Source organism: Protopterus annectens, chromosome 10.part0, assembly GCF_019279795.1.
Source record: "Protopterus annectens isolate FY-2018-M chromosome 10.part0, PAN1.0, whole genome shotgun sequence".
Lineage (NCBI taxonomy): Eukaryota > Metazoa > Chordata > Ceratodontiformes > Protopteridae > Protopterus > Protopterus annectens.
This window is the reverse complement of record NC_056744.1, coordinates 1821661781-1821678758: the sequence shown is the minus strand read 5'-3', so window position 1 is coordinate 1821678758 and position 16978 is coordinate 1821661781. Positions and strand designations below refer to the sequence as shown.

The 16978-nt window shown below is 45.7% G+C and overlaps 1 protein-coding gene across 6 annotated transcripts in view; it reads left to right on the top strand.

Annotated features, from left to right (window-relative positions):
* Positions 1-16978, top strand: part of LOC122814063 (serine/arginine repetitive matrix protein 2-like) — a 1651944-nt gene that overhangs the window by 183649 nt on the left and 1451317 nt on the right. The gene's annotated exons all lie outside the window — the stretch shown is intronic.

The window sequence follows — 16978 nt, the reverse complement described above, 5'->3', positions numbered from 1 at the left end:
TTCTGTACCTTAAATTGATATTTCCCTTAGGCCTCACGGTTCTACTTACAGCTGGAGAAATTAAATTGCTAAAATTTCAAATGCAAGTAAGTGTGTAATGGTCCAGGTTGTTTCTAGTCAGTAAAGCAGTTCGGGTAAGAGAATGAAGGACTGATGTATCAGTAATATGGCAAGTTTAATATTTCTTGGAGTTTTCCCAGTGTTATGTTTACCAGTTTTATAGCTGCTGCCTTTCCTTTGTCTGTGCCTCAGTTCTTCTCTGTCCCGTATCACAGCCATCCTTGAAGCCTTCTGATAAGATGTTTGTAGTGTTTTTAAAGTTTAATTCTGGTGTGACACTGCGGTGTAGAGTCCAGCATCCTGCTAGCCATTCACCACTGCCATCTGGCATTGGTATTGCATTTTGACTTTGTTATAGGTGTGACAGTCATTTTTTTTTCTGTTTTCTCTCTACAAATACCTGTAAGTCTGCTCCAGATTGCTTTCTGTCCAAAATGCTTAACTTTGCGGATGATGTTCTTCGTGTTTCACTGTTGCAGTCATTACATTTTGGTAATCTGCTGGCAGGTTGCCTTAGTCGGCCTGAATTCCAAAGTCTTGGGTCCTGCGTCGGTTGCTGTCTCCTCTTCCATGACGTCAGGTCATTGGGTATAAAACAAGCAGCTGACGCCATTTTCTTTAGTCTTTCTTGTCCGAAGCAGAAGCATTTCGCAAGTGCCGGTCGGCTGACTCCTGAAATATTCAAGTTTGAGTTTCAGAACCGAAGTCTTCACTAAAGCTAAGTACCCTGTTGGGGAAACTTTTTTCTTGCTCCATACCGATGTCAGAAAAAAATTAATAATTGTATTACTTGTGGGAAGCAAATACCTGATAAGGATTTTCAATTACACTGTATTCCTTGACTAGGCCCCGATCACAACGTGCCTGGCTGTCGGTTTTGTGCTAGATTTAACAAACGCACTATTAAGCGTTGGTATGTTTTTGCCTCAAAGTATTTTGGAAACAGATTTAACTACCCAGAAATGTCGTCGGATAGCAATCAGACTACCGGAGTACATAAAAAGCACAAAGAAAAGGACAGAGAGAAACAGTCGAGGTCCAAAACAGACTAAGCTTCTCCTAAGTCAGTCGCCGGTTCACCGGTACTCGGGTGCTTTCGCAGCCCCGGATACCCACTACTTTCGAGTCGCAGGCCCCTACCGAAACCCATGTGGAGTCTGGCATGCCGCGAGATACTCAAAGTATTGGACCCATGGATGTATCTCCCTCGGATGGGTCCGGAGTCGCTGAGCAGGCACAGTCTCTGAGGGGGTATTCAGGCCTCAACATTTTTTACATCAAACCGATGACAGCTGCAAAACCAAAGACAAAAGCAACTTCTAAAACTAAAAAATATTAACTTGATCAGGGGTTCCCATCCCCCTCCAGATAAGAGGCCTAGGCAAGACACTGATTATGAATCTTCAGATCAGGTTTCTATTTCTTCTGATTCCTCTTCTGATCAGGAATTATCTATACCTCCCTATGACGATTCTGATGCAGAGGAGTCTATACCGTCTGCATCACCTCCTGAGGATTATCCATTTGGAGAAACCTTGCATACTTTGAGGGAGCATTCTCACTGGGAGAGTCAAGATTTCTCAGAATCAAAAAAGAGGGTTAGGGATTTCCTTCTCCCTCAGCACAGGCCTTTAGCCGTACCCCCTGTTTTAGACATTGTGGATGATGTGTTTTCGGAGTCAAGTTTGACCCCTGATTCCTTACCTCCGGCTCCCAGCAAGCCTGACCGATATTACAGGGTCCCTGACTCTCACAAATTTCTATTTAGAAACCCTGCTGCTGATACTGAAACTATTTCACATGGTCCAAAGGGAGTTAAGGCCTCAACAGCAACAAAATCCTACCCCTTCTGACAGAGATTCAAGGGCACTCGATTGATGGGGGGGAAAAAGGTTTCTACATCTGCAACCTTGGCAATTAGGGCCTTAAACTGCCAGTTTCATATGCTCCAGTATCACAACATGTTATGGGATTTCTGAAACAGAATATGTTTATTTCTGAATGTGCAGAAAATAAAGAATTGCAGGAATTATTGCATGCAGCTGAACAGATTGGAAAGCATACTTTGCAATGTGGTTTTGATTCCTTGGAGGCCTCCTGCAGGGCCACAGTTACTGGATCTGTGATTAGGAGGCATGCCTGGTTAAAGGAACAAAATTTGCCTGATCATGTTGAAGCTAAATTACTAGATGCACCCTTACAGCATGATACTGACCCAGAGACTCCCCAGACTCGAATAGATGGTCCATACATGTCAAGCAGAGTGTATCTTTGGCCCTCTTCAAAAGGAACCTTGACGATTGGATGGGAGAAAGGAAATTCACCCCTGGGATCACGTCAGTCGCCCTGCTAGACAGGGGTCCAGGGAAGTAAATAGTGTGGGAAGAAATAGCCAGGGAATTGTTATGGTTAGGCTTGTATAGGCCCTAGGGGTGATAGCCTATTACCAACCTATGAACCAACCTGTGATGAACCTATCCTCTGTTTGGTATTAAGGCAGAAGAGGTTTTGAAGAAAATGGAAGACAAAGCAAAATTCTATGCAAACTGTAAAAGACTTCTTACAAGTGCAGCCACCAAGATTCAGTAGACACTGGCCTACAAAAAATTGGTCCTTTCCTGTGTCAGACAGAGCTCAAAGGGGCAAATCCAGACACCCTAAGGGTTCCAGATACCAGGCGCAAGATTCATACAGGTCAAAGCAATGGGGCACTTCTACCTCCAAATCTGGAGGAGATAAAGCGCAAACCTACAGAAAGCAGTCCCAGTGACTTCCCTCTGCCGTCACCAAGCACGTCTCTTTTGGCAGCACCCCTAGGGGGCAATTAGCACTTTTTGCTCAAAATTGGCAGTTAATAACTCAGGACAAGTGGGTGCTAAACATAGTATCACAGGGATACAGATTCCATTTCCATACTCTGCCAATGGCAAATGGTTGGCCAGATTTGCCAAAAAATCAGTGGGCAGAGGCACAGAAACAGTTTGTCCCTCATGGATATGGGGGCCATTCAGCCAGTACCAGAACAGGAAAAAGGACAAGGTTGTTACTAGACTGATGGTTCTTTGTGTTTCACTGTTGCAGTCATAACTGTAGGGTGCTCCTGCCGGCAGGCAGCCCGAGGTCGGCCAGAATCCCAAAGTCTGGGTCCGGCGTCGGCTGTTCAAGCTAGTACCCTGACGTCAGTACGCTTTGGTACATAGCCCTCAGCCGACGCCATTTTCTCCAGTCTTTCTTGCCGTGCGGTGGAAAGCAGCTCGCAAGTCGTTGGTTGGTGATTTTCGAACAGCATATTTTGTTGTTGTCGGTCCGAAGTTCTTACTTCTCTTCTCAAAGCTAAGTACCCCGTTGGGGAATCTTTTTCTTGTTCCTCCGATGTCAGAAAAAGTTAATTGTATAGCGTGTGGGAAACAAATACCTCATAAAGATTTCCACTCTTACTGTCTACCTTGCTTAGGCCCTGACCACGACGTTTCTTGTTGTCGGTTCTGTGCCAGGTTCAACTCTCGTACTATCAAGCGCAGGTACGATTGGGCTTTAAATTATTTTGGCAGACGCTTCAATTATAGAATGTCGTCGGACACTACCGGAGTTCAAAAGAAGCACAAAGACAGGCCTCCGAGGTCCAAACAGGACTCGTTGCAGCTGGAGCCAGCGTCCGGTTCGGCTGTCAGTGAGGCGCTTTTGCAGCCCCTGTCGTCCGCCACTTCTGAACCGATGGCCGATACGGACTCCCATGGGGAGCCATCAAGGCCCACTATTTTAACTGCTTCAGGACCTTCGGATGTCGCTCCTTCAGATGGGTCCGGAACCGCTGTGCAGGTACCGGCTTCTGAGGGGGTTTTCAGGCCTACTCACATCACTATTTCAAAGGCAAAGACAAAGACTCCTGTTAAGTCTAAAGTTCCTGCTCAAGCTGCTTCTGAATCCACTCCCAAGACACAAAAGCAATTATTAAAGATGGCTGAAGATTTGCTTACAGTGATTAGGGGTTCTCACCCCCCTCCTGACAAAAGGCCTCGACAGGATGTTACTCTGGATTCCTCTGACCAGGCTTCTGTATCTTCTGTTTCTTCCTCAGATCAGGACTATTCCTTTCCTCCTTATGAGGATTCAGATGCTGAGGACTCTTTACCCTCGTCCTCTCCGCCTGAGGATTTCTCTTTTGGGGAAACCTTGCATGAGATGAGGGAACATTTTCATTGGGAAGGACAGGAATATTCTGCTTCCAAGAAGAGGCTTAGGGAATTTCTTCTTCTTCCTCAGCATAGGCCTTTAGCTATCCCTCCTGTTTTGGACATTGTAGATGATGCTTTTTCTGAGGCTAATTTGAATCCTGATTCCATGCCTCCTGCTCCTTCTAAGCCTGATAGATTTTATAGGGTTCCTGACTCTCATTTATTTTTATTTAAAAACCCTTCTGCGGATCCTGAAACTATTTCTCAGGGCTCTAAGGCTGCTAAGGTTGCTACTTCTAAAAATCCTATTCCCTCTGAGAAGGATTCTCGTGCTTTAGACAGGTGGGGAAAAAAGGTATATACTTCTGCTACCCTGTCTGTAAGGGCTTTAAATTGCCAGTTTCATATGTTTAAGTATCAGCAATTTCTTTTGTCTGTTTTAAAGCAAAAGCTTGCTTCCCTTCCTGCTTGGCAGAGGATAAGGAACTTCAGGATGTCTTGCATGCTACTGAACAAGTGAACAAGCATAGTTTACATTGTGGATGTCCTTCATGGATGCATCTGCAGTCATAACAGCTGGGTTGTCCTGTCGTCAGGCAGCCCGTCAGTCGGCCGGATTCCAAAGTCCGGGTCCGGCTTCGGCTGATGTCGCTCTTCATCCGACGTCATCTCTGTTGGACTTCGGGTATAAAGGCATCAGCCGACGCCATCTTCCTCAGTCTTTCTTGCCGCGTGGCGCCGAAGCAGAAGCTGTTCGCAAGTGCCGGTCGGTCGGATCCAGAGATTTTTTCTACCGAATACTACTTCGAAGACTTCTAAAGCTAAGTACCCCGTTGGGGACTCTTTCTTGCCTCAGCCGATGTCAGAAAAAGTTAATAATTGTTTAACCTGTGGGAAACAAATACCTCATAAAGATTTCCATTCTTACTGTCTGCCTTGTTTAGGCCCAGCCCACGACGTAGCAGCCTGTTCGGCCTGTGCTTCCTTCAACCGACGAACGCTTAGGCGTCGGTCGGAGTTTGCAGAACAGTTTTTCGGTTCTGACTTTGCGTACATTATGTCGTCGGAACCTCCGACTACACTTTCTGCCAAAAAGCGCAAAGAAAAAGACCGACACTCGCGGTCCGCGGTTTCGGCTGAAACCACGCTTAAGCAAACCGCGAGTGTCTCGGTTTTGGCCGGAACCCAGAAAACTGATCTAGGTACAGCCCAATCTATCTCTACTCTTGAGGCCCCTGCTACAATTCTTGAATCGGCCTCTGAAACTTTACCCACTGACTTATCAGACACCATTCCCCTGGATGTCTCTACCCCAGCACGTGGTGCTGCTAGGCCTCCAGCAGCCATGTCCATTAAGGCCTTCGCCAGGGCTAAAGCAGCCAAGTCTACCAAATCAGTGCCTGTTAAACCACCCTCAACCAGGCCCTCTTCTAGTTCTCAAATGCTCACCTTGGCAGAAGATTTGATTTCTTTAATTAGAGGATCTCAACCTCACCCAGACAGGGCCTCTCAGCCCCCAGATAACAGACCTAGGGCAGAGCCCGGTGAGCCAGTGTCCTCTGATGATTCTGCAGATGAATCAGACATTACTGACCAGCCAGAGGCCCCTTTCTCTAATTTTGAGGATTCTGATGCTGAAGAATCCATTCCAGCTGCCTCCCTCCAGAAGAATTCTCCTTTGGGAAACCTTGCATGCCATCGAGAGCAGTTCCAATGGCAGCAACAAGAATTCTCAGATTCGAAAAGACTTAGAACCTTTCTGCACCTTCCACAGCACAGGCCCTTAGCTATACCTCCTGTTCTTTCTGTGGTAGATGACGCTTTTAATGATGTCTGCTCTGCTCCAGACTCATTACCCCCAGCCCCTGCCAAACCAGACAGATTTTACAGGGTGCCTGACACTCATCACCACCTTTACAAGGCCCCCCTTGCAGACCCAGAAACAATATCCCAGGGTCCCAAGGCGGTTGCCGCGACCATAGCTAAAAACCCTACTCCTTCTGAAAGGGAAGCAAGGGCATTAGACAGATGGGGTAAAAAAGTATACACTTCAGCTACTCTCTCAGCTAGAGCTTTAAACTGCCAGTTTCACATGATACAATACCAAGAGTTTATGCTTGATCAGCTAACTAAAAAATTAACCACTGATGAAGCTCTTGACAAGAAATATGTATTAGAAATGGTAAATAACATACAACAGGTTAGTAACCATTCCTTAAAATGTGGCTATGATGCACTGGAGGCTTCATTTAGATCAGCCATGACTGGCACAGTGATAAGAAGGCATGCATGGCTAAAGGAGCAAGCTCTACCAGATCATGTTAAAGCTAAATTGTTAGATGCTCCTATGGATAAGACAAGTTTGTTTGGTGCACCTGCCCAGCAGGTTATGAAGAAAATGGAAGAAAAGGCAAAATCAGTTCAAACTGTTAAAGATTTCCTGCAGGTTCAACCCCCAAGGTTTAGCAGGAACTGGCCTGCCAAGAATTGGTCCTTTCCTGACTCCACAAGATTTCAAAGGGGCAGGAATAGACGTTCCAGAGGCAGAAACCAAACCAGAGGAAGTGCCTACAGAGGACGACAGTGGCAAGGTAACAACAGAGGCACAGACACAGCCACTGCCACTACTTCAACACAACCACAGTGACTTACTCCTAAAACCGCCTACCAAGGAGCAAATAGCAGCTCCACTAGGCGGAAGGTTAACTTTATTTGCAAAGAACTGGCACCACATAACAAAAGACAAGTGGATTCTGCAAATTATACATCAAGGTTACCGATTCCACTTCCACACTATACCAGTCAAAAGAGGAATGCCAAATCTACCTCCAAATCAAAAAACAGAAGCTTTACAGCAGATAATGGAGTTAGCAAACATGAGAGCTGTGGAAAAAGTGCCTGCAGCAGAACAAGGAAAGGGGTTCTACTCCAGACTGTTCCTAGTTCCAAGAAAGGAAAAAAGTTGGAGACCAATTCTCGACCTGTCCACCTTGAATACATACATCATTGTCCCAAAATTCAAAATGCTGACCCTACAGCAACTTCTTCCCATGCTGGGCAAGGAGTGTTGGCTGGTAACTCTAGATCTCAAGGAGGCATACCTGCACGTCCCTATTCGACCAATCTGCAGAAGATACCTCAGATTTCTTGCAGGATCAGAGCACTATCAATTCTCAGCATTGCCTTTTGGCTTATCTACTGCGCCCAGAGTATTCACAAAATGCCTGGCATCAGTAATCGCATACTGCAGACTGCAGGAATTCATATTTACCCATACCTGGACGACTGCCTGCTACAAGGGGACAACAAAAGCAAGTTGACAACGGATTTGCAAAGGGTCATTTACTTGCTACAAGCACTGGGATACACAGTCAATCTACAAAAGTCAAGACTGATACCATCCCAAACAAGGACATTCTTGGGAGCGGAATTGGACACAGTGAGACAAATGGCATTCCTAACTACAGAAAAACAAAAGAACTCCCTCTTTACTTCTTGTCACTAACAAAGCTGAACAAATTAACAGCAAGAAAAGTTCTGCAGGCCTTGGGCTTCATGGCATCATGCATAATTTTGGTTCCATTTGCCAGACTACATATGAGAAAACTACAGTGGTACCTACGGAATTTATGGTCCCAACACAGACACAGCCTCGAAACAGAAATCCCACTAATTCCATGCTTAAAACAGGAGTTCCTATGGTGGGCCCAGGCATGCCGGTCCAACCCAGGCCTTCCTTTTCTCAGATGTCAAGCAAGCCAGAGCATTACAACAGATGCTTCAGACCTAGGATGGGGGGCCCACATGCTGGACAAATGCGTGCAAGGATTGTGGACTCAGGATCAACTTCACCTGCACATCAACCTAAAAGAAATGCTGGCTGTAAAACTGGCTATCCAAAAGTTCAGACCATTTCTCAAAGAGGGCCAGCTGTTGATAAGGGCAGACAACACCACAGTCATGTGGTACATCAACAAACAGGGAGGCACTCATTCATACCCCCTATGCAGAATGACTTTGGAACTGTGGACCCTGGCACTCAGCTACAACATCCAGCTGCAAGCAATATTTGTACCAGGAAAAGAAAATACTCTAGCGGACATCTTAAGCAGGACCACATCAGATGCTCACGAATGGCACCTGCACCCGGACATCTTCAGGACCATTACAAAGAAGTGGGGAATGCCTCAGATAGATCTATTTGCATCTCCTCACAATCACCAACTCAAAAATTCTGCACAAGGACATTTCACCCACTAGCATGGAAAGTGGATTCGCTCTCCTTCAGCTGGAAGGGCCTAACAGTTTATGCATTCCCACCTCTCCCCTTGATACACAAAGTACTCCTAAAAATCAAGGAAGAACATCCAAGGATAATCCTGATAGCTCCAAACTGGCCAAGACAACACTGGTATCCACTACTAAGGAGCTTGTCTCGAACAATATGTGGCCAATACCCTGATGCCTTTGATGCTAACTCAGAACAACTACAGCACCATACATCCAAACCTGAAAACCTTACAACTGACTGCATGGAACATCACATAGCAGCAGCTAATCAAGAACTTTCCCAAAGAGTTAAAGACATTATTCTTGAAGCACGCAGACCTTCAACAAGAAGGAACTACGCTGGAAAATGGAAAAGGTTTGTCAGCTGGAGTTCTGAAAGAGGAAAAGATGTGTCAAACATAGATATGCCTAACATCCTGGAGTATCTGGCGAACTTCTCCATTCAGGCCTGTCCTACTCCTCCATCAAGATACATGCATCAGCTATTTCAGCAGAATACAGCTTTGATCCACCTGTTTTTCACACCCTCTGCTCAGACAATTTCTCAGAGGAATCAAGAATGTAAAACCTCCAAGAAAACCACCATTACCAGCTTGGGACTTAAACTTCGTACTAGAAAAGTTGACACTATCACCCTTTGAGCCAGCAGCAACAGCAGACTTACAACACCTGTCATGGAAAACTGCTTTCCTACTGGCAATTACCTCAGCAAGGAGGGTTTCAGAACTACAGGCCTTAATGGCAGTGCAACCCTTCCTAATCTTCCACCAAGATAGAGTATCCATGAGGACTAATCCAACATTTATGCCTAAGGTGGTATCCAGAGTGTCTTTAAACCAGGCAATCCACCTACCTACCTTCTTTCCCAACCCACAAAACAGAGGGAAAGAATACTGCATACCTTGGATGTACATAGACAGCTACGCTACTACTTGGACAGAACCAAAAGCAGCAGAAAGACTGACCAACTTTTGTGGCCTATGCAACAGGAAGAGAGGGAAAAGCTATTTCCAAACAGACAATCTCCAAATGGATAGGAAATTGCATACGATTCTGTTACTCCTTCCATGGAAAACCAATTCCACAGAACATAAGACCTCATTCTACAAGGGCAACAGCCACTACCACAGCCTTCTTACGAGGAGTGGCTACCAAAGACATTATTGAGGCGGCTACTTGGACCTCCGTGCATACATTTGCCAAGCATTATAATTTACCTCTATATTCCAGATCCCGAGCAGGGTTTGCCACTGCTGTACTGCAAGGGATCCTAAACACACCATAATCTACCTTTATCCTCCTCCCCCTAGTTGGCTATGGTATTCTACCCAGCTGTTATGACTGCAGATGCATCCATGAAGGACATAGTACAGTTTTGTACCTACCATAAATGTAGATGTCGAACTGGATAGCATCTGCAGTCAGGATTACCCTCCCTCCTTCCCCTCTGAGGTACTCCTAGGGTGTTTACCCTCCTAATAGCTAGCTGATGGGGGGGAGTCTTTTATGGTGTATTTGTTTGTATATATGTACATACATGCTTATTTTTCTGGTTACCTCTATCCTTTTGGAAACATTGGCATCTATCCAAAATTTTTAGCCTTCAGGAGGGCTTCTGGCATCTGGGGCAAGAAACACTGAGGAAGATGGCGTCGGCTGATGCCTTTATACCCGAAGTCCAACAGAGATGACGTCGGATGAAGAGCGACATCAGCCGAAGCCGGACCCGGACTTTGGAATCCGGCCAACTGACGGGCTGCCTGACGACAGGACAACCCAGCTGTTATGACTGCAGATGCTATCCAGTTCGGACATCTACATTTATGGTAGGTACAAAACTGTACTTTTTGATGCTTTGGATGCTTCTTGCAGGGCTGCAGCCTCTGGTACTGTTATCAGGAGACATACCTGGCTTCGTGAACAAAGTTTACCTGAACAGGTTAAGGCTAAGTTATTAGATGCCCCTGTTCAACATGATGTTCTTTTTGGATCCAAGGCTGAGGAAGTTATTAGAAAGATGGAAGAAAAGGCAAAGTCTATGCAGACTGTAAAAGATTTCTTGCAAGTTCAGCCTCCTAGATTTTCCAGGAATTGGCCCTCTAAAACTTGGTCCTTTCCCGACAGGCCTCAAAGGGGAAGATATAGGCGTTCCAGAGGTCGTGGTCAAGGTCAGGCCTCTTACAGATCTAGACAATGGACTGCTTCTTCATCTAGAAGGGGAGAAGACAGATCCCAATCTCAAAGAATGCAAACTCAATGACTCTCTCGGTTGGGCTACAGGACCCCTTCACGTGGATGCCCCTCTCGGAGGAAAACTGTCTTTTTTTTACAGAAATTGGACTCGTATTACCCAGGACAGATGGGTATTGGACGTGATTTTAAAAGGTTACAAATTCCACTTTCACACTTTGCCAAGGGCTCACGGTTGGCCAGATCTGCCAAAACATCAATGGTCAGAGGCCTTAACTCAAGTGGATGCTCTTCTGGCCATGAGAGCCATAGAGCCTGTTCCACTCAGAGATGGGAAAAGGTTTTTATTCAAGACTGTTTCTGGTTCCCAGAAAACAAAACTCATGGAGACCTATTCTGGACCTTTCTGTGTTAAACACCTTTTTGGAAATTCCAAAATTCAAGATGCTTACTCTGCAGCAACTAATTCCAATGCTCTCTCAGGGCGCCTGGATGGTGACATTGGACTTAAAGGAAGCCTATTTACATATTCCCATCAGGCAAGAACGCAGGAAATTCCTCAGGTTCAAGGCAGGTTCGAGGCACTTTCAATTCTCTGTACTGCCCTTTGGTTTATCTACTCCGCCCAGAGTCTTTACCAAGTGCCTGGCACCAGTAGTGGCTTACTGCAGACTTCAGGGGATCCAGATTTACCCCTATTTGGACGACTGCCTTATTCAGGCAGACAGCAAAGATCTTCTGCTTCAACATCTGGACTTTGTTCAACGTCTTCTCCTCCTACTGGGATTTTCAGTGAACACAAAAAAGTCACATTTGATCCCTTCTCAACAAATGGTATTCTTGGGAGCCCTCTTAAATACAACCTTACAAAGGGCCTTCCTCACTCCAGAAAAACAAACTCAGCTGGCTTCTACTTTCAGCACCTTAGCAACTCTATCTCAGCTCACTGCAAGGAAATTCCTGCAGGCTCTGGGCTACATGGCTTCCTGCATTCTGTTGATTCCAAACGCAAGACTTCACATGAGAAAGCTTCAATGGTATCTGAAAAGTGTATGGTCACAGCATTACCACGATCTGGGTATTCTGATTCCTCTGATCCCCTGCCTTCAGAGGGAGTTCCTCTGGTGGTCCAGGGTATGCACTTTAAACAAAGGAAAGCCTTTTCGTCTTCCTCAGCCTACTCAAATCCTAACCACGGACGCCTCAGATTATGCTTGGGGAGCACACTTTCTAGACAATTGCCAGCAGGGAACCTGGACAAAGGACCATCTTCACTGGCACATCAATCTGAAGGAAATGTTAGCAGTTCAAAATGCCCTTCTAGCCTTCAAGAACCTTTTGCAACCAGGGCCTCTGCTAATTCGCACAGACAACACCACGGTCATGTGGTACATCAACAAGCAGGGGGGTTCTCATTCGTACCCCCTTTGCAGACTAGCTATGGCTTTATGGGACACAGCTCTAAATTTGAATCTACATCTCCAGGCTCAATTCATTCCAGGGAAACAGAATCTCTTAGCAGACAGCCTGAGCAGAAACATTTCAGATCCTCACGAATGGATGCTGGACACCAACTTATTCAACAGGATTACTGCAGTTTGGGGATGTCCCCAGATAGATCTGTTTGCATCCCATCTCAATCATCAGCTGCCTCGCTTTTGCACCAGGTCCTTCCACAAAACAGCTTGGAGAGTGGATGCCCTGTCCTTCAGCTGGAGAAGCCTTTCAGCATATGCCTTCCCTCCTCTTCCTCTACTACCTCGGGTATTACTGAAGATAAAACAGGACAAGCCCAAGTTCCTCATCTTGATTGCTCCAAATTGGCCTCGACAGTTTTGGTATCCAACTTTAAAGCACCTGTTCTTGGGGCCTCCTTGGATTCTCCCTCTGAACCCTTCGCTTTTGTCCCAGCATCAGGGTCAGCTACTACATTCCAACCTCAAGACCCTTTGCCTGGCAGCTTGGCTCTTCAAAGGAATTTGATTTCCTCTAGTCTTCCCAAACAAGTTTTGGATGTTCTTTTGGAAGCTAGACGGCCTAGCACTAGGAAATCCTATGCCTCTAAATGGAAGAGGTTTTGTATTTGGATGCAGGACCGAGGCTCGGATCCTCTGGTACCTGATCTCTCTTCTATTTTGCTTTACCTTCGAACTTTTATCTAAAGGACTTTCCTTTTCTTTCATTAAGATTCATGCTTCTGCTATTTCTGCGCATTTCAGTTCTGATCCTCCTGTTTTTTCTCATCCTTTGGTGAAGCAATTCTTGAGAGGGGCAAAAAATTTGCGGCCTCCCAGGACCCCTCCTGTCCCTGCCTGGGATCTTAATTATGTTTTAGAAAAACTTACTTTGCCTCCTTTTGAGCCTGCTGCATCTTCAGATATTAAGTTTTTATCTTGGAAGACTGTTCTTTTATTAGCATTGACCTCTGCCAGAAGGGTCTCAGAGTTGCAAGCTCTCATGGCTGTGGAACCATACCTTATTTTCCATCAGGACAGAGTGTCCTTGAGGACCAATCCTACTTTCATGCCTAAGGTGATTTCGAAAGTGGCTTTAAATCGGACAATTCACCTTCCTACTTTCTTTCCAAATCCTCAAAATAAAGGGGAAAGGATTTTGCATTCATTAGATGTGCACAGACAGTTAAGATTTTACCTGGACAAGACTAAAGAGTTCAGAAAGTGTAATCAGTTGATGTTCTTCATTCCACATTGCTGCAGTCCTAACCATTGGGTAGTCCGCTGTCCCAGTCGGCCCGAATACCAAAGTATATGGCTGACGTCGGTCAAGGCGCATTAGTCTGACGTCAGGGTACTAATGCGCATGACCGACATCATATCCTCAGTCTTTTTTGCCGCATGGTCCGATGCAGAAGCAGTTTTGCGAGTGCAGGTTGGCGTTCTGAAATTTTCTGAAGTCGGAGTTTCAGACCGAATCAAAGTTGGCTAAGTACCCCGTTGGGGAATATTTTGGTTTTTTCTTGCCTCAGTATTTAACCGGATGTCAGAAAAAGTGAATAACTGTATTTCTTGTGGGAAACAGATACCTCATAGGGATTACCATACCTTGTGTATACCTTGTTTAGGGCCTGAGCACGACGTTGTTGGATGCCGCTCTTGTGCTAGATTTAACAAACGCACTATTAAGAGAAGGTTAGACTGTGCCAGGTTAGTTTTGGGAAGCGTTGTAATTATAAAATGCCGTCGGATGCTCCGGCGCGCTTCCAAAAAGCGCAAGGACAAAGCAGCAAAGCCTAGAGTGGAAGAACCGACAGTCCCGGACGTCGGTTCTTTACAAGGCTCAGTGGAGCCGGAGGTTCTGCCAGGAGTTTCTTTGGAGTCTCAGGGAGACTTTACTGTTACAGGATGTGTCCTCTCAGGAGGTAGGCCAGGCTGAAGGGGCTTCTCAGGTGGCTGTTCTTCCCTCTCTTCCTAAGGTGGTTAGAGCCTCCCTAGCTGTTTCCAAGGCTTCTTTGAGAGGCAGGCCAGGTTTACCTTCAGTGGGGTTTCTCCTAGCTCTTCAGGATCTTTGCCTAAGCAACATATGCTTAAAATGGCAGAGGATTTGATTACTATGATTAGAGGTTCTATGCCCCCTCCTGATAAGAGGCCTAGGGTGGAACCTGAGTTTGAGAGTTTTGAGCAGTGTTCGAGGCTTCTGAGTCTTGGCGGAAGACTTGCAGGAGTTATCCTCCTTATTCTGATTCTGATGTGGATGATTCTAGTCCTTCAGCTTCTCCTCCTGAGGATTTTTCATTTTCAGAGACTCTGCATTCCATGAGGGAGCATTTTAAATGGGAAGGCCAAGATTTCTCTGATTCCAGGAAGAGGCTTAGGAATTCTTGTTTTACCCCAGCATAGGCCTTTAGCTATACCTCCTGTTCTGAATGTGGTGGAAGATGTTTTTGCAGAGGCTTCCTGAACCCTGATTCTTTGCCTCCTGCCTCAGTTAAGCCGGATAGGGAGTAGAGGGTGCCTGAAGGTCATAAGTATCTTTTAAGAGTCCTAGGGCAGACCGAAACTGTTTCTCAGGGGCCTAAAGGTGTTAAGGCTTCTGTTGTTAAAAATCCTGTTCCTCCTGATAAAGAGGCAAGGGCTTTGGATAGATGGGGAAAGAAAGTGTATACTTCTTCCACTTTAGCGATGAGGCGTTGAATTGCCAGTTTCACATGTTAAAATATCAAAATTATCTCCTTTCACAATTGAAGTCTAAGGTGGATGCTCTGGCGGAAGGTATTGACTGTAAAGAGTTGCAGGATTTAGTTCATGTGTCTGAACAGGTGGGTAAGCATTCCTTGCAATGTGGTTTTGATGCTGTGCAGGCCTCCTCGAGGGTGGCTGCCACTGGTTCTGTTCTTCGAGGCACGCCTGGTTGAGGGATCAGAATTTAGCTGAGCATGTTAAGACAAGGATTTTGGATGCTCCTTTACAGTCTGACGTGTTGTTTGGTTCGCCTGTGGAAGCAGTTTTAAAGAAATTGGAGGACAAGGCTAAGTCTATGCAAACTGTTAAAGATTTTTTGCAGGTGCAGCCTCCGAAGTTTAGTAGAAATTGGCCTACTAAGGGATGGACATATCCTGCTTATGATTCCCAGTCTAGGGGTAGGTCTAGGCGTGGTAGGGGCAGAGCTCAAGGTTCTTTTAGGCCTAGAACAGGGAGTTCACCTGCTCAGACTTCTGGTGAGGGCAGGGGTCAGTCCTTTCGTAAACAGACCCAATGACCTGCCTTTTCAGCTGCCAGTACGTTCTCGTCTGGCAGCACCTTTGGGAGGAAGGTTGGCTCTTTTCAAAGAAAATTGGGATTTAATTACCCAAGACAGATGGGTTTTGGATATCATTCACCAAGGTTACAGGTTTTATTTCCATACCTTGCCTCCTTTCAAAGGCATGCCAGACATTCCTCCTCTACAAAGAAAAGAGGCTCACAAGCAAATTTCTCTGTTGCTCCAAATAGGGGCCATTCAGCCAGTTCCTGTGCTAGAAAGGGGCCTAGGATTTTATTCTCGCCTGTTCCTAGTACCAAAGAAGGGGAACACATGGAGACCAATTTAGGATTTATCTATCCTCAACACTTATCTGGACATTCCCAAGTTCAAAATGTTGACGTTACAACAGCTTTTACCTCTGCTGGGCAAAGATCACTGGATGGTAACTTTAGATCTCAAGGAGGCTTACCTTCATGTGCCTATCAGACTAAGTTGCAGGAAGTATCTGCGTTTTCGAGCTGGAAATTCCCATTATCAGTTCTCTGCATTGCCCTTTGGCTTATCTACTGCGCCCAGAGTATTCACAAAGGTTCTGGCTCCAGTGATAGCTTACTTCAGGCTAAAAGGAATTCAAATATATCCTTACTTGGACGACTGCCTGATTCTGGCTCAAGAAAAGGAAGACCTTTTACAGCATTTGGAATATGTGATAGCAGTGCTAAGATGCCTAGGGTATTCTGTGAACGAAATAAAGTCCAGTCTAGTACCCTCTCAAGACATGTGCTTTCTGGGTGTGAGACTGAATACAGCAGCCCAGATGGCCTTTTTAACCCCGGACAAACAAAAGAATCTTTCCATTTACTTCCATCAACTATCTCTTCAGTCCGGGCTGACTGCAAGGACAGTCCTTCAAGCCTTAGGGTTCATGGCATCTTGTATTCTGGTGCTTCCCAATGCCAAACTGCATATGAGGAAGCTGCAATGGTATCTCAAAAATGTATGGACACAGCACTGCCAGGATTTGGACACTGTCATTCAAATACCTTGCATTCAACAGGAATTTTTGTGGTGGGCTCAGGAATGTCACCTAAACAAGGGACTCTCTGTGACCCGGCCAGAGGCGAGTCAGATTCTAACGACAGATGCCTCAGACATTGCTTGGGGAGCTCATCTAAATGGAAAGTGGATACAAGACAAGTGGCCTGCCAGACTACAGCATCTACATATCAACATGAAGGAGATGTTAGCAGTCCAGTTTGCATTAATGGCTTTCAAGGAGTTACTTCTTCCAGGGCAGGTGTTGATTCTAACAGACAACACAACTGTCATGTGGTACATCAACAAACAAGGGGGAACACATTCTTACCCGTTGTGCAGGCAAGCAATGATTTTATGGGAGACTGCGCTCAGCTTGCAACTAACTCTTCAGGCAAGGTTTCTGCCGGGAGCACAGAACTCCTTAGCAGATGTGTTAAGCAGACAAATCATGGATCCCCACGAGTGGAAACTGGATCTTCATGTATTTCGGAAATTGACAGTGTCATGGGGAACTCCAGACATAG